Source organism: Haemorhous mexicanus, chromosome 3 (genome assembly GCF_027477595.1).
Source record: "Haemorhous mexicanus isolate bHaeMex1 chromosome 3, bHaeMex1.pri, whole genome shotgun sequence".
Classification (NCBI taxonomy): Eukaryota; Metazoa; Chordata; class Aves; order Passeriformes; family Fringillidae; genus Haemorhous; species Haemorhous mexicanus.
In genome coordinates, this window is record NC_082343.1 from 77910637 (window position 1) to 77934156 (window position 23520).

The 23520-nt window shown below is 40.2% G+C and overlaps 1 protein-coding gene across 1 annotated transcript in view; it reads left to right on the forward strand.

The window, feature by feature from the left end:
• Nucleotides 1-1115: 1115 nt before the first annotated feature.
• The window catches only part of GPR63 (G protein-coupled receptor 63), a 29852-nt gene continuing 7447 nt past the window's right edge, over nt 1116-23520 (forward strand). Inside the window, exons 1-3 of the mRNA XM_059842434.1 lie at nt 1116-1478; nt 17708-17793; nt 22342-22419. The gene's annotated coding sequence lies outside the window, so the exon portion shown is untranslated. The remainder of the gene's footprint in view (nt 1479-17707; nt 17794-22341; nt 22420-23520) is intronic.

Here is a 23520-nt window from a genome sequence, read left to right on the forward strand (position 1 = left end):
CTCTGCCTTGCAGTTCCCAGCCATAGCCTTGTGGGTGCAGGGCTGCTGAACTCAATCAAGAGTTGAACTCCTCAAAAATCAAAGCAGTATCAGTGCTTTGATTAGATGTAGCTGCTAGCATTCTGCTGACATCCCATCAGCTACACAGCTTAAGAGATCCATTTGGGAGAACGAGAAGCTTCCTTATTCTCTTCTTTAATGGTCTGAGTCCGCTTTGCGTGGTTGTGATCTGATGTAGAGAGAGATGTGTTTGCTGGCAATCAGGTAAATGCACTTTAAATAGGAATAGGGATTGTGAAAAATTCTTCCTTCAGAGGCCAGTCTTGGTAAGAAAAGACAGCTTTCGCATCAGTTTGCATCCTTCTATAGCCATTTAATATGATATAGTGACTCTTGGCAGTACTACATACTAATGTATTAAAACAATTACTTAAAACTACATTAGCTACCCTGAGCCATGTAGACTTTGCCCTGAAATGATCATCTATGGCCTTGCCCTTCTCAGAATCAGGAGTCACCTTATGCCAGTTTGGAAGTGATATGGCTGCCAATGCCACATACTATGCAAACTTAGCATTGCAACTACATCCTATTTGGAAGATCCTCCTTACCAAGTTAGCTGTGTGGGCAATGAGGAGACACAACGCCTTGTCTTGGTCCTTAAAACTCAGCTGGAACAACTCTATGTAGTAAAGCCACGCTTAGAAATATATTTTTTCCCTTGACGTACACCAAGACTGCAGTACCACTACGCGCATACCGTATTTATGTCCCTGCCTGGCAAGAGGCTTGGCGCTCCTCTGCATTTGTTAATCTTGCTCCTCAGCATCTTTTACCTGGATTTTTAAGGAGACGCCTTCAACTTTACAGGAACAGCCTGCTCGGCGCTGGGCGATGAGAAATGACACGGGGGTGTTGCGGATCTGCGGAGTCCAGCCTGCGCCGCCCGCGACAGCGGGGTACGGGGGTGGCGCGGCCGCTCCGCCGGGAAGCGCCCACGGCCACCGGGGGCGGTGGGAGCCGCTCGGCCGGAGCGTGCGCGCGCCCCCGGGAGGCGGAGCCGCGGCGGGCGGGGCTCGGCGGCTCTGCGGCGGCGGCGGGCGGGACGGGGCGTGCAGCCGGCGGGCGGCAGGGACGGACGGAGGGAAGCGGGGGAGGCGCTGGCTCGCCTGCCTGCTCCTCGGTCCGCCGGTTCCGCGGCGCTGCCCGGGCAGCAGAGCCGCCGCCGAAGCAAATGGGGAGGCGGCGCTGAGCGAGCTGCTCTCCGCGGGAGTCGGCAGCCTAGGGCAGCGGCGCGGCGGGCGAGCAATGCCCCTCACTTCTCTGCTTGCGCTGCCCTTCCTCCTTCTTCTCCCGCTCCCGGCTCTGAAGCTTTTGTTTTCCCCGGCCGCTGTGATGGCAGGAAACTTCCCGGAGGGATGGGCTCAGGCCGGGCGTGTGCTGCGCCGGGCTCCGCAGGGCTCCGGCCACACCGTGAGGTGAGGCGAGGCGAGCGGCGGCGTAGCGCCGCGGCAGTTCCGCGGGACCGGCTGCTGCTCTGCCCGGCCGAGGGGCGGCGGGACGGGCGGCGGGAACACGGAGAGAGTTGCGCTGGGGACCGCGGGGAGCGCCCACGGCTGTGCCGCTTCCCCCGGCCGCGGTCCCACCACCGGGAAGGCGTTTTAGCCCCGGGGATCCGTGCCCGTGGGCCAGGACTGCTCGGGGGTCGGCGCCCCGAGGAGGTTGCGTGGGCACGGGGCGTCTCTTCTCCTGGCGGAGCCGCCGGAGCGGTCGGCGGGCAGCGGGGGCAGGAGCGCTGCCGCAGCCGGGTGGGCGCGCTCGGCCGCGTCCCGGGGCTCGTGGAGCCCCCTGTGGGGGGCTTCCTCCTCCCCCGCCGGTGGTGGGGCCGGGCGCGGGGGCGGCGGGCGGGGGCCGCTCTTCCGGCCGGGGTTCCGTCCCGGGAGGTGGCCTGGCTCCCCGGGACCGGCTCCCCGGGACCGGCTCCCCGGGACACTGCTTCGAGGCACGGGGGAGCTGACGGCTTGCTGTCACCTGCTCATCAGGCTGCTGCTCCTGCTCAACTCTTGAGCCCGCCGGTGTAGGTACGGTGTGTGTGCGTGTTGTTCCTGCAAAAAAGAAATAGAAACGCTTCGCTTGGTTTTGATTGTTTTTCATCTGCTTAAAAGAGCATGTAATTTTTGTTTGGGTGTGCCATATGGTGTTCCAAACTTGTTTTGTAAAAGTCAAATGATACAGTACACATATATATATATATACGTATATAACAAAGCATACAATAAACTTTTTCTGGTAAATCAACAAGAACACTTTTCCAAGGAAGTAGTTGATTTACAGAAAGATACAAATAACATAGGAATTTTCAAATGTCAGACCTAGGCATGGCTGGAAAGTTAGATCCGTGCCCAAGAAGGTTGTTAAACAAAATTGTTTGTGCTTATTGAAATGGATAATGAATGCTTAAGCAGTGGCAAATGGGTTTTACATAATGCATTTTCTGTGGGACATATTGCACATTCTAACATTAGAGCAAAGGTGTCAGAGGCATCAGATTATGAAAAGGGCAGTTTTAAATAGACTGTTTCAAATTAACTGAAAATGTAAAGAAATGTCAGAGATTTGTTTCAAGATTGGTAGCATAGAATACCTGTGTATTGTCAGGTGTCATATATGGGTTTTTGTTGTTTTTGCACAGTTATGAAAATGTATTTCCCAACGTTGCTGTAGCTTCAGCATAACAGTATAGATGCACTAGTAATTACATTCTTTGTCTACAGAAGCAAATTTGGTAATGAGTAATAATTAGAAGTAGAGTAATTTTTAAATAACTTCCCTTTGAAATATCTACTGGCAAATGATCTGCCCTCTAAAGTACATTCTCTTAGCTATTCTACCTTACTCTTTTATTAGAGAGTAGCCTTACTGTAAGAATGTATTCTAAATGTATAAAACTTTTTTTTTTAAGTAAGAAAATAAATGAGACTCTGGAAATTACTAGTTCACATGCAATGTCTGCCTACGCAGAGGAAACAGGAAGAAGGCAAGATGAACACTCCAAGTTTCTAATTTTCTCCTTGTGCTCTACAATGCGTAGGTGACTTCTGTCAGGTGCTGCTGATCAGGCATTGCTTGTGTGCTTCATCTTTGCATCTGCCACTTTTAAAATATTCCTCTAGGAATAGTAGCAGATAAAGCTTGGAGAGGCTGTGATTGCTTCTCTGCAGTTAATGAAATGCACCCGAGACCATTTTCTGGTTCTGAAGCTAAGTGCTGTGGGTTAGCCCTTGTCAGTGCTGTTTAACTCTCTTGCCTTCCAGAACAGGAAATTTGCATGAGATACCTGTCACTGCCCTGTGTTAGAAGGATGCTGTGCTGGTGTGTGGCAGCTCAGCAGTCTGTGTGACAGTGAATTCCATTTCTAGGGAGTGATTCCTGGCATTGCTTGGTTTACTGGTGTGGCCATAGTCTATCTCTAATGTTGTCTATCTGCAGGTAGCCTCCCTTAACTCTGTACTCTATGGTAATGATTTAATTGCCCTGCATTGAGGATCTCTGGCACTATAAAATGCTGCTTTTCATAGTCAGCTGCTTAGAAATGCCAGGACTGCTTTCTTCCTTTTTTCTCTGCTTGTGCACGTGGTTGAAGAGGGAGTAGGTGAAGGCTTGGTGGTTTTCCCACTTGTCCATAAGGAGAGGTGAAGAGGATCAGGAAGAGGCTTACTTGTTCTGGTTATCTGGGAATGTACTCCTAGGGCAGTGCATGTCCATAAGCAGTCCTGATGGCTAGATGTGGAGGTCCTTGGCCTGCAGTCACATGAAACTTCCATAATTATTTTGCTATAAGTAGCGAGTTGGGCACAGCAAGTTTGCTTTGTTGTTTTTTGTTTTGTTTTTTAATGCTTCAAAGGATGTCCAACTTAGTTGTTAAAAATGAGGTGAGGCAAGAGGACGTGTATTTGTCATCTAAGAAATCCCACTTGTAGTATCCAGAATTAGAGTTTCAGGTCAAAAATTGTCAGATCATGCTGCCTCTCATAGACATATAAAATACTTTAATAGTATGGTGTACTTTTTATCTCTGTAATTTGTTGTCAATCTTTATTTTGCTAACAGTAGCACAGTTTGAACTTGAATAGTGAAATTGTTTAACTGTCTCATTTCCAGCTGAGGGTAATACTTAGATACTTATGTAAGCCTGAAGTATGTGATGGGACTGGATTAATGCTCTAAAGTACTTTACCAAACAGGCAGCTTGGCACCATGAAATTGCTGTTGATTTCATTAGAATGAAACCTCATGAACTACAATTCTTAATATTGGGCTATTTCTGTGTGTAGTTTAGGAGAAGGTGAGCTTTTTTTTTTTTTCTCCTTGCCTTTGTAAAAGCACTGGTTCAGTAAGGTGTATTACACTTAAACATGTATTGGAGGTATCTGAGGAGTCCCACTGGTTTAAATGGCACTTTGAGAAATCACTTGCATAACTGTAACCTAATTTACCTCAATCTAGATGTTTATTATACACAAGCTGTGTTTAAAAGAATATTATCAAGACCACATAAGCGCAGAAGAGTTTGGAAATTTAAAGCTTTGAAGTAGCGATGATGTGGCCTGTGGGAACTGTGCCTTATACTATCTAGGACCCAATTTTTTTCAGAATGCTTTGCATCTCAAATAAGGCAACCAAAATTAGTGACTGGTTATGACTTTTGCATGTCTCCTGGATTTTCTCCTCCTTGTAGTTACTAAAGCAAGGCTTGAATCACATTGATTAAATGTAACATAGTGACATACAGTAATTGTGGAGAAAGCAAGCTTTTGAGCTCTTCATCGTCTTGGTGACCTTCTGAAAATAGATGGATTCTGTGTGGATAAGTAGAATTTAGTCATGTAGTTAAAGCCTATGTCACAGGGTTTAATTGAAGTCACAGGTTTTAACTGCTACATCTCAAGTCCTGAGAGCTTGACTTTCAAAGACTATTTTTTAACATAGTTTTTGGGTGTAATTTTCTTAGTGCCTTTTTTTTAACCCCTAAAATAAATAGAAGCAAAAGATGTATTTTTTTTTCTGGGGTATCTTTGATCATGTCTGATCTCATTAGCAAAGTGAGAGCCTTTAAATGCCAGTTCAGGCTATAACTGTCTAAAATGTAGTGGTAGGTTGTTGTTATTATAGTGTAAAGGTTCTATTGTCATTATATTGCAAATATTCCATATTGCTAGAGTTTCATACCTTCTTGATGTTTCTCCTAGGCAGCTCCTCTAAGCACTGACCCTTCCTCTCACAGTAGCCAACTGACTCCAGTTCCTCCTCAACCAACCAATCCACTCTTTTATAACACTCTTCTTCTTATTGGCTACAGCTGCGGCCTGTTAAAAAGTCAGGCCTGTTCCTAATCTCTAATAATTGGCTCAGCTTCAACTCTTTAGGGGTAAGATTACTTTATATACTACCTTTAATTTCTTATATTGTATCCCCCTACATTAGGTCATGATCCATAGGTGGATTGACAATTAAGAGAGATAGCAGCCTTTTTACATTTGTTATGAAATAATGCTCCTACTTTTTCTGTAAGATAACTGACTTGAAGCTTTGATGCCCAGTTCCAATTCTGTTGGCCACCCATTCTGTGGGCCATTCTGTCTGATGACTTTACTGTTGTTTTCCCTGCAATATTCTACTTACCTCTTTCTTCCTGTATTGGAATTACCAATATTGCGAACGGGACTTGCCTTGGCTTGTCTGGACCAAGTAGTGGCAACTGTGGTGTTTCACCCCAGAGACATTTTGGCTAGCTGTGTGTTGCAGCTGGGCACCTGGAGACAAGTCCAGGCATACAGGAGCGCTGGTGGTGGTGGGATGGAGCCTCCTCCATGGAGGGGCTGCTCCTCAGGTTTCCCACTGATGGAGAAGCTTTAAGGCGATGGAGAAGGAAAGGAGTCGGTTCTGATGGAGGATTTCGATCCAGTGCTTTATTCTGGCCCACAGGCCTCTGAATCCAGCAGCTGCTCCAACAGAACTCTCGGACCGCGTGGTTGCCCACCCTTTTACCCAGGGGAAATGGGGAGGGTAGGGATAGGGAGCCCACCAACCAGGTACAGGAGAGGAAGTCTCAAGGGACAAAAAACACCTGGATGGCCCAATGCCCCCCCAGGGGGCAGAGGGCATCCTTTGAATCTGCCAATCACTTGACGCCCTTCTGGAATTCCAGGATTGACAGTGCTTGGCAGGGGTCAGGGTGGGGAAAGGAGAGGTGACTGACACACCTGGGAGGGAATCTTCAGGGGAGGCACCTGGGGTTCTGAGGTAAACCCTGAAATCACACCGCAACATTCCTGGGCTATCTTATTGCCCTGCGGCTCTCTACATTTTTCTGACACATCCTTTTCTTTGTTGGTTTGATAAATTGTAGTTGGTAGTCACTTCATTTGGCCAGTGTGACTTTTTTGTCCTAATCTAGCGTGCAGCCCTGTGGTTGCATGGGTCAGGTCAGCTGGCCAAGCAGATCAGGTCTAGAAAGCAAAGAGGAAACTGGCTTTCAGATCCAGTGCTTGGCTTTTGCAGGCTGTAGTGAGGAAATAATCACTGTCATAACCTAGGTGAACTGAGGCTGGGGCACAGAACTACAGAATAATTGAGATTGGAAGAGACCTCTGGAGGTCATGTAGGCTGCCTCTCTGCTCAGAGATGAGTCTGGTTGAAAGTCAGATGAGGTTGCTCAGGGTCATGTCCACTTGAGTGTTGAAAATCACAAAGGATGGAAATTGTGCAGCTTGTGTGAATAACCTGTTCCAGTGTTTGACCACTGTCACTGTGAAGTTTTTTCCTTAAGGCCTAATTGAAGTTACCATACTATAGCTTGTGTCAATTGTCCTGGTCCTTTGCTATGAACCTCCAAGAAGAATGAGGTTCTTGTGCTCTCAAAAGCAGTAGATATTTTTCTAATGCTTAATAGCTCACTTTCTGTTAGGAATATAGATAACTTTTGCCAAGTACATGAAAAATAATTCTGTTCCAGCCATGGTTGCATACCTTATTCAATAACAGGCTGATCAAATCTGTTGGGTTACTTTTTTGTTTATGGGGGCAAAATAAAAGTCTTTTGCCAGCCTTGCTTTTTGAATCAGATGAGATGTTTGGAATTTCTCCTTTCTCACACATGGCCATGCATTGTATTTTCCATCAGGTGACTGCCTCATTGTGTGTAGTGAATAGATTCTGGTGATTTAGGAGGTGAATTTAAGTCTTCAGGCTGGGCTTCTGAAAGACAGCTTTGTCATCCTGTGATTTTTTTTTTTCCCCACCTTATTAGGTATATGGACCCCCTGCATAGCAAATTTATACCCACTGACTACTTTTGAGGTGTCTGTTAGAAATGATCTACAGAGTACGGTATTAACACTGAAGTAGTCTCAACCAGCCTTTCAGGCACAATCAGTGGAAAGAAAATAAGCCTGCTCAGAAGGTAGTTTATTCTACCTATGGCTGTATTATTTGCTCGGTGTCTCTGCTTTGTATCATTAGAGTTTCAATGGCTCTTAGCCTTTCTATCCAGCTACGTTAAGGCAAGGTTAATCCTTAGTGAGCACCTTTCAAGTCCTTTATTTTCTTGTCATTGCTCAATATATGATCACATGTCTTACTTGCAGCCTATTCTGAATGCTTAATAGTTAACTTCAATGTGTTTTTTTTTTTTTTTGTGGTGATGTTCATCTCTGTATGTCAGTTCTTCAGGAAAAGTTAAATTATCTTGATTACCCTACTGTCTTGTGCAAGTTATCCTGCCTTTTAAAAAGGCAAAAAGTGATGGGATGAGGGCAGAAAATTTCACAAACAAGAGGTTTTGATTGCTTTGAGCACAAGGGGAAAACCATGCAACAAAGCAGAAGAAAAAACATGTATTTTTAATGCAAATTGTGAAATAATAATCTTATCTTTCTAAAGCTGTCTTAGAAGTTCAAAACCTGGTACTACTTAGGAGCGGTTATTGCTACTAGTTTTCCACATCAATCAGTAGTGTACTTCATAAAATTATCCTTTTCAAAGGATTGTACAAGGTTAATTTTGTATAATGATAGAAAGAGACTGATACCTTGCGAAAAATAGAGATGACTTTCTTTTTGTCAAAGACTTGAAATGTAATTTGAAAATACATTATATATCTTGATTAAGTTCTTATTTTCAGTAGATGTTCCAACAAGCCTTTTATTACTTGATCATTTTGATATTGACTCTTTTGGCAGTTGTCACTTCTGAATTATCTCTAGACTGTTTTCTTGAGTCTTATGTGAGATTTGTGGATGTGTTTAAAAGCAGTGTACATCATATACACGTGATATTTTGATATTACTAACTATATGTGCATATGCTTCTGCATATATAAACTTCAAATAATGATTTATAATTCATACCCAAATTTCCTGTGCTTCATCCTATTACCAAAATGACTTTGGATTTTTGTCCAAAGACTTACTTTGGTTCTCAAACTTCCCATGTCTAGCCAAAGACACGTTATGAAACGTAGAAGAAATGAGTGTGCTTCCATTTGTTCTTCCATTCTCTCAGCAGTGCACACATGCCCACTAGTACCCCAGACCTTCATATGCTTGAGTACTCTGGGAAAATCATGTGGCCTGGAAAGGAACTACCTCTTTATTTTTGAAACAAAATCAACTGAATTGCAGTAGGGCCTCCCACCACATGCTTTATTTCTGGTTTGAAGGTTTTGTGAGTTGGTAGAGCTGAGAAAAGCTAATTCAATTCTTTACACAACTGAATTCATTCAGCATGTCTCCTCAAGCTCCAAGTGTGTCACTTATGATAAGGAGGTGACATTTAAAAGAAATTTGGCCATATTTAATAATGACTCATAGGGCATGTTGAGAGTATTTATAACAGGGAGAAGTTGTACTATGCATTACTGATATTGGGACATCTGCATCTGCTGTCAGAAATTTCCATTGCATTTATTATGGCGATAGGGATGAGGTTGAGTGCGTTTGCTGGCTGAAGTTAGGAGTGTTTTCCCTCTCCATTCCGTTCATTTTGATAAGAAGGCAATTTCCGACTGTATTCATCTTTTCTGGAGATATCAAATCAAAGCATGAAATCTCAGGTAATAGCACTTATGCTGTTAAACTGTTAGATCCAAATGAACTGGATTAAATGTGTTTTCAAGGCTGCCACAAATGATAGACTTGAAAAAGCATCTTCGTGGTACGCTGCCAATATGATGATATACTTCAAGCTATTTTCAGCAAGGCTGAAAATAAAATAGCCCTGGAATATTCTCTCTGGGGTTTTTTGCACTGTTTGCAGAGTCTGTTCTTGGATATGTAGCTATTTGAATAAACAATGAGATTCTGTGTTTCTTGATGCCAGTATAAATGAGTGTGAATTAGGCATTGGTTCAGAGACTCACCTGTCGCTTTGATGGTCTTCCAAGACTTCACACTTCTGAAATGATGGGAAAGATAGGTTATCTTAAGTCATTTACAGTGTTCATGGGATCCTGGCAAGCTTCAGAGCACGCTGAGGATCCCAGCATATTAAGTCCAGGAATGGAGACCCTTGTGAATCACTCCTTGGGGAGGCTGGTATCAACTGTTGACAGAGCAATTTCTGTAGTTTGCTGAAAGTAGAGAATTGCAGAATGTGCCTATTAAGCATTATGTTACTCTTATCATGAGTCAAATTTTCAGGCAGATGTGTGCAGACCATTATAGGTACCCTGAGGTGTTCATATACAGTACTGTAACAAAACAAGAGAAATAAAATAGGTACATGAAATTATTTAGGTGAATTCACTTTCCAGAAATGCAGTTCTGTCTGACTGCTGAGTAAGCTTATGTGGTTACCTCAAAGCTGTGTTGAATTAGGTGAGATCAGTCTCAACCCTAGTACGAAGGAGGAGGGGGATGGTGTGTGTAAAACCAGATGCTGGTAAGGAAATGGAATTCCCTGCGGTCTGAGGTTGGGATTTCATATTGATAAACACTTACCAATTTTGTCAAACATTGCCAAAAGGGCTACCCAGTTCAATGCTCAGCCTGCTCAAATCTCTCTTCATGGCTGTCAGCAGGTCAGGCAGTGAGGACTTGTGTGCCACCACTGTACAGCTGAGTCACACAAAGTTATGCAGAACTGAAATGGTTCACTGCGTGCCAGAGGTATTCTGTGGATTAAAGACTGGCTTGCTGTTGATGAGTCTTTGAGATACAGGCAGTGGTGGTTCTATTCTACATAACTTCGCAAGGTTGAAGTTGCCAAATTCATGCAAAACGGTGTATGTTTAAGATGCATTCTGTGATTTTAAGTTGTATCCATTCATCCTGTGACAGAAGGTCTGATGTTATCCAGTTTCATTGGGAAATTGCTAGTTACCATTCAGTTCTTACCTGGATATCCTGAATATTTTGACCCTGTTCTTTATACACTCTCACTGTTTTAAGTTACTCTTGTGGACTGGATTTTTGGTTTAGTTTGTATAGATGATGTTTATAGTTTTAGATGCAAAAAGTTGAAGAGTGAGTACCTCTAAGACAAGTGGCTCTACTAGGTAATGTGATCAACTTTCATCGGGGGTTTTTTGACTGTCATTAATGGCATTGCATTCTGGGTCTTGCAAATAACTTCTCTTTGAAAAGTCTTAACAGAACTGACTGACCAGGTGCAGTTCTGAAGGCCTCTTCAGCTGGACATGGTGAAACAAAGATGAAATATTTTCATTTCTGAAACCCTTGGTGGAAGATATTCTCAGTATGGGAGCCAGCTTTTCAAACTAGAGCAGTGAGAATTTGCGTATGTGTTTTAAGGACATTATTGCCGTTTCAGATTCATTTATATGCTCAGTAATCAGGATGACTGTTTAAAATATAAATGGTTTTGAGCCTATTTCCGGTGTACGGGAGGATATGGTTTGAGAATTTAGCTTTCTGCAGCCAGATGGATTATAGTGTTGCTAAGGAAACAGACTATAAATGAAGTGGCAACTGGGTGTCCCTAGAATATCAGACTGCTTGAAGCTGGTATTTTAAAGTCATTTAGGTGGGTAGCTAGATGATTTGATGAGAAGTTAATTTCCTGTGTTTTATGGTTCGTTAATTTTCATGGCTTCATTAGTATTTACAAAAGGTACCTTCCCACTCACACTACCTGTATGTGGGTCACTGAACAAAAAATTGCTATGGGAATTAGAAAATGGACAGAAGTTGTACAGAGACACAGTTTCTAAAATAATCATTCAAACTACTGACTAGTGGATAGGTAACAGTGTATAAAGACCTGGCAGCAGTATGGTCTGACTGAAAAACTGATAAAAGGAAGTGAGCTGAGTTGCTTCAGAGTACTTGGGAAAGAGCAGAGCTTCTACAGACCTGGTGAAATTACAGGTTTTGAACTTCATGTATAAACATATATATTATAGCTATTTGATACACATACGTGAAGTTGCTTAGAGCAAGGGAATTGAGTTGTGGTTTTGATACTTGCTCTGCCAAAGAAGATACCTGGCTCTTTTTTTCCTAGTGCTTTTGCTGAAAATCAGATTTCCAGTCCAGGGTTAATGACTGTTACAGCAGAGATGGTGGTTTGGGGTTTTCTTTCCTTACCAGTGAAACGGGCAAGCATACCTGAGCCATTCTAGCTAAGCATGCAGCTAACAGATAAAGACTTAAGTAAGCTGAGCTTGCAGGACAAACAGCAACCTGTCCTGTTGATAAGGTGGACTGGGAGGAGGACAGACAATGGTTCAGTCTGTTGAGCTTCAGAAACTTGCCTTAGCTACTTCTGTAAGAAAAAGATCTGAAGAGCTCTTGGTAAGACTAAAAATGGAAAGAATGTGCCAAGGAAAGATAGTTTGTAAGCTAAATATGAAGTGGAAGGAAGGTTTTCAGGTATGTACAGGTGGTTGGTAGAATTTCCATTCAGTGTGTTGTGAATTGAAATTAAACTGTTTCCAATAAAACACATTCTTGAAAATGTGTCTTTGTTCCAGCCGTGTTAAACCTTCTCAACATGCAGCATTTGAAGTGTTGTTTAGAGTACATTTGAGAGAACTGTTTCTGGCCTTTTCTGCCAGGTAAGCAACAGAGGTCTTTGTGGCGATGGCATTAAGGCACTATAACTTTTCCTTCCATGATTGCCAAATGACTGGATTTATTGGATTTATATGAGTGCTGTCAGTTTGCATACAGATCAGGATCTGCCACTGTCTTTTCACTGGAACACTAGCTAGGCACAGACTAGAATTTCATGGCATGTAAAACATGACTTTTCCTCTATAATTGCTCCTTTGCTGAGGGGCTTTGGAACTGAGCAATTGTCCTGGTGTCTGGTTGCTCCTGATGCCTTGAATCTTCCTATAAGTCACTCTCTGTGTGCTCATTGTGTGGTGGAAGGAGCAGAAGGACCCATGAGAAAGCTGTTGATAAAGACCTTCTTTCTTTTTTTCTCCTGAGTTGGAAATACAGGAGAAGTATCACTTCTGATTTTATGTGTGTTCGTTTTTGATGTCTAATGATGAATAATGTTAATATCAGCGGTATCATTATGGTCTATAAAGAAGTTGACAGAGAGCATAGAGGCAAGGTTTTAGTTTTCTGATCTCATGGCAGATGTTATTGCATTTTTTTCCCCTATAAATCATGCCTATAACTTTGAGTTATTTCTAACTTTTATGTGTTTTAAAAGGTTGACACAACTCTCTTGGTCTGAATTTTTCAGCTGTTACTGAGTAGCTGTAATTGAATTAAAAGTTATACGTTACATTTATACTATTTAGAGTTCTTCTGGTTGCAGGATGATATATTTCATACAGTATTTTCTCAGGTTCAATTTAATGTCTAAATAGAGACTGAATAAACTGCTCTGTAACAGAAGAAACACTGTTATTGTTTGCAAAATTAATTAGTTGAGCATATTTAAGCAGCCTTTGGTATAGTAGGGAAATGTGATCTTTAGTGGAAAACAACAGGAATTAATAGATGTACACCTTTCTGGTAAGTAATACTTCTCTTTATAGGTTGGAGGGATTTGGGATGTTCATATTTTTCAGTGTTTTTTTTGGGGTTTTGGGGTTTTTTTTGGTTGATTTGTTATTCCTTTGGGGGATATGTTTTTTCAGATTTTTGATTTTTTATTTCTCTACTTCTTAAAAATAGTGTGAAAATCCCTAGCTTACTACTGAAGGAGATTTTCCATGGAAAGAAATCTCTCTTAAATATGAAGTTTGTGAACTCAGAGCTGCTGTAACTATCTATGGAAGGCATTTGACTTGGTCTTCTGTTTGGTTAAAAGGTCCCAAGTAGCACAGAACTAATTAGTACTGAGTCCATTCGATTAACTGCTAATTTATTTGTAATAAGCAATTATAAGGTATTTTAAAAAATTGTTCATAGAAAGGATTTGAATTCTTCCATTGATATTTGTTTATTTTTCATTTTTATGATTAAAAAGCCTGGAAAAAATTGAAATACTGATCTCTTGTATTACATGAAAAAAGTGTACTTTAAAAATCATTAGTTTAGCTCATTTAAATGTTTTTGGCTTGCAAATGTAATCCATTTTTTTATCTCTTTGGGATAAATGTTACAAGCCCTGCTTGTTGGGTCTGAACAGAAATTGTAAGTGCCTGTATTGCATAGGGTCTGAAAATCTGTAATACGTCATCTCACCCTGACAGGTGTCCAGATGGGAACTCTTAATTTAACTGTCTTTTAATCCCTAGCGTGAATAGATTTCTGACTAGGATTTTTTCTCCAAAATAGTTGCTGTCTTAAAAGTTTTATTCCAGTTGGCTGACATGACCCAAAAATAATTTTGAAGCTATCAAATCAGATGACACAGATAACTATCAATAATTTGATTGTTTATTTATTCTCTGTTTCTAGGAAAAATAAGTTAGTATTGTAACATGTAGATTTTTAATGAACTAATTTAGACTAAAAGCAAAGTATAGGGTAAATCTGGGGAAAGAAACAAAGGAACATTATGACTTAGATTATTTTTTTGTATTAAACATTTTATGTTTGTCTTTGGTGGAATAGAGGTGATAATAACTATTGGAAATATATGCACATGTGTTTATGTATGAGAAGAAAGGCTATAAATAGGCATATAAAGTAAATCTTTAGCTATAAATAGGCATATAAAGTAAAGCTTAGTTCTCAGCTGAATCTTGCCATTGCAGCCTTTGAGCACTCTCCGAGCAGAATGCTGTGAGTGGGAGTCACTTCATTTAACTTGTTCCCAGCATCTCTTCCATGGGAGCCAAGTGCCAAGAAGTGAGATCCATTACACCTGTATTGCAGCAGCAGGACTCCTGGGCAGGCACAGAACTTGGCCCTAGCGTGACCTGAATCCTTGAGGGAAAAGCAAAAGCAGGGCTGATCACTTTGCTCTGGGAGCTAAATCAAATCCCAGGAATTTATGGGCAGCACACTGTGTGGGCAGCACACTGTGTGGCCATTCTAATCACTTTTTCATTAGCATCCCTGCATCTTTTTATGAAGAGATCAATGTTTGTTAAAATAAATTTTGTTTCAAGGAGCAGGTACGTTTCTGTGGGAGATACCACTTAAATTCCACCAGTGTAGAGTGCTGCTGCTGGCATTACCATTTTTATAGGCTGAGTTTTGTAAGCCCTTGCTTACAAAAGAAGACAGTGTGCTAACAGCTGTTGTCCAAACAACTGACAGAAAAATTGATCTTCCCCTGTTTTTAGCAGAAGGCAATGCAATAGTGTGTGTTGAGTATACTGGGGCACTACAGAGGAAGTAAGAATGATGTAATGCAAGGAGCCTTTAGGTCTTTACCTTAAGGTATATGAAGGTGGAACATTTTCACAGAGCTCAGAGAATATAGTGGAGAATTTTCTGTAGTTGAAAAGCCAAAATAGCCTTAGGACAGCTCTCTTAAAGCTTTCTGACTTGAAGCAGACTTTTTACTTGCTTATTATCTTCTGATGGACTGACTCTTGTGAAGGAAGTAAGCTTTCGGTATTTCATTTCATTGTTGCCTGTGGTTTGATTTAGTATCCCAAGAAAACGTTAGAAAAACTTGATAAAATATGGCTATAGACTAGGCATGAAGAGACATAGAGAATTGTCATTAAAGTAAGTAACAAAATTACAACTCACTTGGAAAGCAATTTCATAATATTTATGATCTTCTCTAGGCTCTTGCTAAGTCTTTAATGTAATCTGGGTATTTGTGGGAAACACCTTTAAGTTTAATTATGTGTAAGATCTTTGTAATTTTAGTTCCACTGTTCCAGTTCTTTGTAAATGACAGCTCCTGATTTGAGGAATCAAAGATGCAAAATTTTCTATGATCATAAGTAAGTACAGGTTTTGCACCGTTCTTGCTTGTGACACAGGACTGACAAAATATCTTTGTATGTAGAATCTAAATTTAAATCTTAAGCCTTGATCTGTGTTCCCCAGCATCTCATAGCTTCAGGCCAGAAATATGAAGCTTTTAAATTTGCTTGCCTGGGTTGGTTTTAGTTTAGTTTATTCCTTCTGCTATGGGACTGGGGAGCTGGGCTCAGGAATGAGTGAATGAAGAAGGAAAATGTCAGGACTACCCTTTCAGTAGCTCTGCCAGGTCTAAATGCTGATATCATCAAGGTTGTAATTCCACAAGTAGAGCTCTTTGTAGGGTCAGGAATCTTTGCACTCAAATTTCATGAGGGGTTTTCCCCTCTGTTCTTAGAAAAGAGCCTGATTAATAATTTGTAATGAAGTGGAAAAATGGGAATTTCATTACGAAACAGTTTTAACCCCTAACTGTCAACAGAAAACTACCCAAAGCAATCTTGCCCAGCAAGCTCTGCAATATACTCCAATCTAATAAAATTTTCCAGATTTACTTTGGAAAAGTACTTCTGTTTTTCTTCTTCTTGGAGGTTAGAAGTGAAAGAATTTCCTTGTTCATCGTGATGTTTCAGATACTTGTCTAAATTGATTTTAAAGATACTTTTATTTTAGTGAGAGTTGGGAATATTTTCTATGATCATGTAAGTAGAGATTGGAAATGGCTCTTGTGTCAGAGGATGTGCTTGTCTGGTGGGAAGATCTTACAGGTTATTGAGGTATTTAATCTTGTCCAGGCTCCCAGTAGTTTTCTGCCTCCTTGCAGACCTATTCACTTCTTTGACACTTCAAAAAGCAGAAGAGGGAAGGTTACCAGTTTATATTACTTACCTTGCTAAAGAGGGAACAAACCAAATGGAGAAAGTCTATAATAATCCAATGGCTACATTTTATCTCTTTTATACATAGGTATATCTGAGAATTGTTTTCCTTCCCTCTTTGTTTTGTGGAATAAATGCAAAGGCCAAATTTTTGTGGTCATGGAAAACAACTTGTATTAATAGATTATCAGAAAAATCTTTCAGGCACTGGCTTCCCTTGTGGCTAGATAATGTATTCTGCAGAAGGCAGATGTCTCAGCAGACTCTAGTCTGGCAAATCAGCCCTTATGTTTTGGGTGTTTGAAGTCCATGGTGAGTTGGCTGCAGATACATAAACTCAGAACTGAATGATTGGAGGGGTCAGTACATTATGGGAGATCTTAGAGTGCAGCTTGGTGTTACTGCTTCCCTTGCTGAAGGCCATTGTAAACTCATTGGCTGGTTTGTCCTTCAGCCCCTGTGTGCATCATTTATTTAGAAACCTGTTCCTGAAGGATCCTGATATCTTTTGTTCCAGTGAGGAGGTGACTTAGAGATGTTCCTAAAGCTTATTTTTGCAGAAATTAAAAGTTGTGTAGCCTTTTAAAAGCAAGCATGTAAAGTGTCTCACATATTTGTCCTCTTGATATATATATATATATATATATATAAATTAATTAGATCACTTAAAACTATTATTGTGACATAAACTCAGTTTTCAAGGCTCACTAAAATTTTATGGCTTTCTTCTAAGAGTATAAGGAAAAGCTACCTCAAAAATTGACATTCTCAGATAAGAACTGATGATATCTGATGATAACTGATTCTGTCATGATCTCATGATAGAATATGCAGCTTTTTAGCTATGTTAGGCCCAGTTTGCAGAAATAATTTAGCTATATGAGGTATATTAGCAGTGTGATGATGATTGATTAGTACAATCACGCATAAAGGAAATGCTGAGATCCTACATTGAAACTTTAATGATTTATTCTTCTCTCTGGACCTGTTTTCTTGTCTTTTGTCCAATGCTGTTATCTTTGCTGTTGCGGGGAAATTTATTTATCTTCTTTATGATGCTCAGTAGTAGATTTAAATGTAATTGTTTTGAGCTCCTTTAGGGATATAAAGATCAGGATCCTGATGGTTAAGGGTAAGAATTTATTTTGTTAGATGCAGTAAGACTTACAGCAGCTGGCTGCTGTGTGCTTGTCTATAAGTGAAATAAACATAGCTGAATTAGACCTGAACCAATGTGTTACTCTAGCCCTGACAGATCCTAGTATGAAATGGTGAGATTCTTACAATACACAAGTGACATAGCTGAGGATTTCTTTGGTTCAATGAAACTTTGATGCCTTAGTCCTTTCTATACCTTCTGCCAGAAAGAGGACATGCAGTCTGCCTTCTGTCAAGAGACACAGAATATTCTACTTCTCCCAATAAAAATAAAGTTTTATTACATGAAAAATTTTGCTATTCTGCTCTTGTCCTGCCTTGAATGTGAATATGTCACTTTTTTTTTTTTTTTGGCAGGTTATTTGGGAAGAGAATAATTAGCTGAACAAAACAGCACAAGATGATTTATGATTCCTGTTCTTCATGGGAGCCTGTCTGGATTGGTATGCTTTGAGTTTTGTATGGGTTTTTTTGGGTTTTTTTGGGTTTTTTTTTTTTTTGCTACACTGACATACAGTGATTGCATGTGTAATTCAAAGATTCATGTAAAATTTAGGAATTTAGGAAGCTTTCAGCTTGTTAGTTGCATGTTAATAACTAGGTGGAGACTATGAATGTTTTCAGTATGTTTTCAAAATTGTTCAATATTTAGTGGTGCTCAAGGTACGACAGTACTCACACAGCTCTTCATCATGATGGTAGTTAATGTGACCATTGAACTAGTGGGAAAGTTAGAAGTTAGGGGTAATATGACAGAACTAGAAATGAACCTAGAACTGCCCAAGTCCTTTCACATGATCTGCAAATTGAGAACATGATTTTTCCCAAGAGCTAAGAAAATAGAATTATTTTTACATTTTGAATATTTGTGGTTTACAGTAGTGATAATGATCACTACGACTGACGTTTCTTGACAGTTAATGGCTCTCCGAATGAAGGTCATAAGGAAATATCATTGAGAGAGCAATTAGTTGTACTAAATGACCCAAGGCAGAGGTGACTGTTTCCCACAGTACTTTCTTATGAAAATTGCCACAGCAGTGTTTGTAGAGTGGAAAAGAACAATTTCCTAAATTAAAGTAATGCCTCTTGTGAATAGTTTTATGGGTCATCTACTCATGCAGTGTAGTTGATTAGTTTCAATTTAGGTTATATGTAAATAGGTATTAAAACTGAAAACTGCTGGTTTCTTTTAGGTGAGTAAGAACATTGTCCCTGCTGCTTTGTGCTCTGACTCATTCTTTTCACTGGTGTTAGCAGAAAGGATTCCATTGTAACATGTTCCTGCCTCTGCTTAATTGCATAGGAAACAATGCTTGATTCGTATTTAGAGAGGTGTGTCCTGAGCTTATTTGTACAATAATGTGGTGTCAGAGAGCACATACTAGAGTATTTTCTCATGGCACATAAATTCTTTTGAAAACAAAATAAGCCCATATCATTCATGCTTCTTTTTATTGTTTTTCCCCTAATATTTTGCTTTTTAAATGTTTTTTTTATGTTGTAAAAAATAATTTTTTGCCAAAGCTTGTCTGTAAAATAAAACCATTGATAGTAGCTATAAAGCATGCAGAAGCTTCTGGGGCCACTTAAAATATCCCAAAGAAATAGGATCACTGTACCAGGCACTGCTGCCTTCAGGTTTCTGAATAATTTTTGTGTGCTGGATGAAGTCTTGGTGCTGGTCAGTATTGCCAATATATCCTTGACTTTAGCCGACGAATTTATGAAGTCATTGAACATTCTGGCAGCTGTTCATAGTGTGTTCTGATCTGCATTTAACTTAACTGTTATTATGACACTGTTATGTTCCCTCTTTTGTCTTTTTTGGAGTTCCTGGCTTTGACTGATGTCAGTTTTGCATATAACATATAATCTTTTATTTCCAGTTGTGCATGCTATCCAGATTTTGAACAGGAACCTTTTAGCTTCTAAAGCTGTTAAAAACGGACGCCATAGTTCTAGCAATAATTATATTTGATGAATGGAATTTTTGTGTTATTTAGCTTTAAGTATGTACTTCATTGAAATAATTGTGTCTATTATGTTCCATAAAAAGAAAGTTGTATATGAGTGAGAACCTTGCTTGAGAGAAAATGTGCACACACAGTAAATTTCAGCACTGAAATTGAAAAAAGTGATTGTATGAAGCTTTTTTGCCTCTGAAAAGAATCTGTGAGAGTACATGTTCCAAAAATGAGAATTCTGTCACAAAAAGGTACCTGTCTGCCTCTTTCTTGAGTACCTGACCATCAGTAGACTTACCCATTTAAACTATTAAAGCATGGTTGTCTTTTATAAGCTGTGGGATTACCATTCAGCAAGGACTGGGGCTTTGAAATTGCAGGATCTGCCTTTCTCAAAGAGCGAGTGAGGACTGAAATGCTGTTGCTGTGAAATTGTCTTATTAGTTTCTTTCATCTTATATTTCTATCTTTACATAATTTTGGAAAAGTTGGAAGGGTAGGAGGAAGGGTGGAGGCACATGTTTAATAATCACGTGCATGCTCATGGAAGAAGGCCTTTAAATGGGGAGGAAAAAAAGGAGAAAACTTTATGTGGTGGCAACGGAAGGGAACCTCTTGAGTTTATTGGCTGAATTGGTCAGTCACTTCCATGAAGGATGATAGCCCAGAAAAAGCATTGCCTGCAGGTTAGATAAATGTAAATCCAAACCAATATTTGAGCATGCAGATTCTGTGTGCACTGCACACAGATATTTCATACTCAGAGTGATAAACAGAGCCTGGAGAATGGTGCTGCTTTAAATGATCAGGAAGCAAGGAGTGCAAGAGCAACATAGGATCCAAAGCCTGCAGTTCTCTTACTAGGTTAGGTGTCTTCTTTGCAACAGCTGATCACTGCTCAGTCTCTCATCCTTCTTGAAAAGCCTGGGCTGATAACTTATGCAACAGCCAAATGGCTGGTTCTCTCTTTCCACTTCAAGTGCTAGGCTAGGTCCAGGCAGCAGCTTGGTTGAGGTCGTTCTCTTCCTCTTCTCTTAATGCTGCATGGAGAAACATGCAAACATCACCCGGGGGGACAAAGCACAAAAAGGAATGTAGCTATTTGCATAGAGAGCTGTGATGGTGAGAGAACATATGTGAGATTATTTTTCTTTCTTTTTCTGGGTTTGTTAGGAATAAACTATAGACACTTGCCAGTCCTTTGTTCTTTGCTTTATACTGGGTGCTACTGACTTGAGAAATGCAGGGTAGCACAATCTTTTCAGCTGAGTTAAGGATGCAGAACACTTTTACTCCTTCTCCCCTTGTCTGGTTCCTTCTGTCAAGAAGGAAAATTTAGAATATAGCAGTATTTTCTGAAGCTTTGATTATTTACTATGAAACATTAGCAGTTGCTTCTCTGGGTTTTGTTTGATTTGTTTTCCTCTTTAAAGCTTTTATGATACATATTATCATCTAAGCCTCTGCTGAACTTCATGCTTCAGAGTGTGAGTTTGCATAAAAGATGTAAACTTAAAACCTGAGTGAGCAAATTCTGTTGTGTGTATTTAAAGCTAGTCAAGTAACTGCATGTATGTGCTGAAATATCTGTATTCAAATCAGAAGGCCATGTATCCTTTGCAGTCAGCAGAAAGAGATGGGTGATTCACCTCTTTCTACAGAGACATCTGTATAATGATATGAAATATGTCCCAAATGCTGTCTGAATTCACAGAAGCTCTGTGATATCCACAACATCCTGTCACAAGTGTTTTCATAATTTCTTGCGAAATAATAATTTCCAAATGTGAGCTCCTCAGTTTGAGAGAGAGCTGAATATACCAGAGAGTAAAGGATTACAAAGATGATGAAGAGGCTGGAGGATCCCTTCTGTGAGGAAAGACTGAGAGAGGTGGGGCTATTCAACCTGCATTAGAGAAGGCTCAGGGGGATCTTATCAATGTATATAAATACTTGAAGAGAGGGTACAAAGAGGACAGAGCCGGGATCTTTTCGGTGGTGCCAGGTGATAGAGGCAGTGGGCAGAAACTGAAACAGGAAATTCCCCTGAGCATCAGGAGACAGTTTTTCTCTACTGTGGACCTCCACTAGGCTCTGATTGAGCAGAGAGGTTGGAGATGAGCTCCAGAGGTGTTTTTTGATTTCTTTGACTTTTCCTATTCTTATGTTATGAGAGACAGCAATCATTCACTTTCCCTGTGTCACTAAAAACTTGGTAGACCTCTGTGACAGCTTTTTTCAGTTGCTTTTTCATAGAGATCAAGTGGTGCAGAACTGAGCATAGTACTGAAGAGATGCCATAGATGTGTATTGTAGCAGGTGGTGTATCTAAATATACAGTGTATATAGCTAGCTTCTGGTTTTCTTCTCAGTTCCTTTGCTAACAATTCTGAACACATGGCTGATGTTTTCATAGAGCAGACTATGAAAATTTGAAGGTCTGTTTTTCTTCTGGATGGTAATTATTGGTTTAGCGTCTGTTACTATGTAGATAACTGTTTTCAGTACAGGCATAGCTTTATCTCTAGCACTGAATTTTATGGGGTAGACTGTTAGCTTGCCACTAGCTCTTGAGAAGATCCCTCTGTACCTTTTTATAGTTGACCTTTTTTTTTATTCAATTGACCTAAAAACCAGTTCATGTTCATCATCAGCAGATGTCATGGTTTTGCATTTCCCTCTTCTCCTCTATAGATTAAAGAGCTTGAACCCCAGTAGAGATTTTATTTGTGGGATCATTCTGGTGACCTCTTTTCTCTACAAAACTAAACATTCCCTTTTTTTTTTTTTTCCTATTTGAAACTGATTCTTTTCTGTAGGAGGGTTTTACATTTATCTAAGGGCAGATTAGTTTCTTTTAGAGCCTTGGTAGAAGGACCTATACAAAGCCAATCAGAAATACAGAAGTTACCTTTGCTGACTTATTGCTTATACAGCTCTAAAAGATACTACCCTGGGGATCTAATTTTCTTGCTCCAAGATTTTAAATCCAGAATTATTTGTTGAATTTATGTTCTTTTGCAGTTCCTGCAGAATGCTACAGCTTCCTTTCCATCATAGTGTTCTCAGCTTGTGGAGTCATAAACCTCAGTGGAACTTTGGGTGAGATTTTCTTGTTCATTGCTAAGATATTTCTTATTTATTCTGGAAAGTTCTGTTAACCTTTTTCCTGTTGGTTAAATATTTTATTCTAAAAAAAATGTTAAAGAAGACTAGTAGAGGAAAAGTTTATGTAGATCAAAAAAAGAAGAGCTTTGGCTAGTACATATTCTTTAGCCTGTAATTAACATTGAGGTTTTCTCTAAAGGAGTTAGTGTAAAAATAAAATATAAAGAGAGAGAATGGAGGGAAAGAAAAATCTGTAATAAAGTTAATGGAATTGGTCAGTTTTGCAAAATGTCAGTGTACATAGCTTTATATACTTCTGATGAGTTTTACAATCTTTGAAATATAAGAGGACAGAATAGAAAATTATAACTTTCATTCAAGCAGTAAGACATCTGGAAAGTAGAATTTGTATGACTCTCTATTGGGTTTGTGTGACGAGGTTTTGGTAGCAGGGGTGGCTTCTGTGAGAAGCTGCCAGAAACTTCCTCTAGAGCCAATGTCAGTGGAAGGGACCTGCACATGAGTGTTCAAGAAAAACTGCAGCCTGTGGGAAGGACTGTATTGGAGAAGTTCATGGAGGGCTGTCTCCCATGGGAGGAATCCACACTGGAGGAGGGGAAGAGTTTGAGTCTCCCCCCTGATGAGGAAGAGGCAGCAGAGACAACGTGGGATGAACTGACTGCAACCCGTGTTCCCTGTCCCGCTGCATTGCTGGTGGGGAGGAGATAATTAGGCAGAAGGTTAAACTCAGGAAGAAGGGAGGGATGAGGTGAAAGTGTTTTTAAGATTTAGCTGTATTTTCTCATTACCCTACTGTGATTTAATTGGTAATAATTTAATCTAATTTCCCCAAGTTGAGGTTTTGCCTGTCATAGTAACAGGTGAGTGATCTCTCCCTGTTCTTACTTCAACATACAAGCCTTTTGTAATAGTTCCTCTCCCCTGGCCAGTTGAGGAAGGAAGTGAAAGAGCAGCTCTTGTGGGCATGTGGTGTCCAGCCAGGATCAGCTCACTACAAGAATAAATTAAATTAGGATGTTGATAATAAGATTTTTTATGATACCATTGAAAATTAAAGAACACAGAGAGGTTAAT